This window comes from Zeus faber, assembly GCF_960531495.2.
Source record: "Zeus faber genome assembly, chromosome: 2".
Lineage (NCBI taxonomy): Eukaryota > Metazoa > Chordata > Actinopteri > Zeiformes > Zeidae > Zeus > Zeus faber.
The window spans coordinates 33,178,660-33,180,950 of NC_137189.1; positions in this window are offsets into that span (position 1 = coordinate 33,178,660).

A 2,291-nucleotide genomic window follows, 5' to 3' on the forward strand; every position below is an offset into this window, starting at 1 on the left:
TGTGTTGAAGTGTTCTTAATTTTGTCACGGTCATGTTATGATAGATTAGCACTCCCTCTTGTGGTTAAAAATCAAAACGTTGTAACTTGGAGGTACAAAAAGGTACAAAAGCACAAATAAAAAATGAATCATTTATTCATGCGCTACGCAAGCAAAAGTCTCTTGGGATGGATTTTGTGGCGGGCCAAGGGGGCGCGGTCAAGCCTCCCCTGCAGACAGGCGGTGCAGGCTCCCAATTTAGGGTTTTGTTGTCCCCGCAATGAAGGACGGTGTGCTTGCGGAACATGGTACGGACGGGGCAAGAGGAGCGCTCTACCTAACGCGCTGGACACGTCATGGCGGGAGCACCCCTAGGTGCCAACCTAGCTAAATATTTCCCTGTTTGCCTGCAAGCCTTTGAGTTTTCCTTTTTATTTCGAAACTGTGAATAAATACACGCCAACCGGCGCTGTTTTACCTCCACCTGCCTCCTCGCTCTCATTCCCTGACCCTGGGCCAGAAAACACCTCCACGACTGACACCTGAACATGATGGAGCAGCGTGAGGCTGAATACCAATTGCCTTCCCCCTTGGAACAGATGGTGGCGGCCCTCGCCACAATGCAAGAACAACCAGCCCTGCAGTTCCGGGAAATGGCGAGGGTCCGGGAGTGGGACCAGGACGTGCTCCGAGAGAGCCAGCAGGCCATCCAGGTCCTCCTCCGGGAGCTCACCAGACAGGGCGAGGAACGACCGCCGGACCCCCCGTCTCCCCGCTACAGAAGACGGGGGAGGACAATCCGGAGGCATTCCTCGCTACCTTCAAACAGATGGCTGAGGCGGCCAGCTAGTTGGACCGGTCGGACTTCTTGTCCCTGGAGAAGCCCAGCTGGTGGCCCATGCCCTACTCCTGGAGCAACAGAAGAGCTACGCTGTCGTCCGGAGGGCAGGGATGGAACAGGTCGGGAGAACACCAGAGGGCCACCGCCTGCGCCTCCCGTCAATCCCCAATGACAGCGTTGGCCGGCCGTTCCTGCACACTCAGCAGCTCCTGGACGCGGGCCAGCGGTGGCTACGACCGGAGGAGCACCCCCCCCACCATCTCGTCGAGGCGGTGGCCACCGAACAGTTCATGGACAATCTTCTGGCCCGCGCCGCTAGCTGGGTGAGTTGCCAACAGCCGGCCTCCCCCCAAGCCGCCACAGCCCTTGCCAAGAACCACGGCGATACCTACGGGCAGACCTCCGCCTCCCGCACTGGCACGGAGAGGGGGCCACCGAGGGAGCCGCGGTACGCCGACCATCGGCGACCGCCGAGGGGCCTGCACCTGGATCCGGCGTGGGAATGGTCACAGGACCGGCCATTACCAGCTCTGCTCGAGAGAATCACTATGGATCTCATCAGGCCATTAGACCGCTGTGCTTGGGGCTATCGATTTGCGTTAGTCCTAGTGGACTACGCGACCCGATACCCCGAAGCAGTGCCGCTGCGCAGTATTACAGCAAAAAATGTGGCGCAGGCGCCGTTTCAGGTCATCTCCCGGGTCGGGATTCTGACGGGGGAGATGACCTGAAATAGGTCGACCCCAGGTGGATAAGTCCGCCCCGGTCACGAACACGTCGAGAACCAAGACTAAGGAGGTGGTAAAGCAGTTCTTGGACTGGCCGGGTACTAAAGGATGTTTGTGCTGGAATCTGTGGCACTGTCCAGCCCCTTGACCGACATAACTCGAAAAGGTGCCCCAGATCTGGTCCAGCCATCGGAGCCGTGCCAGCCGGCATTAGTAGGGCACCTTCACAGATTTATGAGTTTATTTTTCTTTTAACTGGTGCGGCGGAATGAAATCAAATAATAGCTTAGTGAGTGATTTTTTTTAAATTTTCCATTTAAAAAAAAAAAAAAATAGAAAGCTGTCATCAGTCTGCAGAAAAAGGAATGGATGAACCACTTGGCGTGTGTGTGTGTGTGTGATTAATATATGTTCTTTTTTACAGCGCAATAAAAAATGGCTTTATTAAATAAAACAAAATTAAAATACAATTGGAAGTTCACTACTGTGAGGTCATAAAGTGTATTGAAAAAGTGTCTTAACATTTTCTTTTGTCAATCTAATGTTCAAATATATTGGTGTAAAAAAAAGACTAAAAAGAAAAGTATACATTTTTTACAATATATCTTATATATATATATATATATATATATATATATATATATATATATATATATATATATATATATATATATATATATATATATATATAAGATAATATACATACACTAGTAGAAAAGAATATATAAACAAAATCAGTGTCT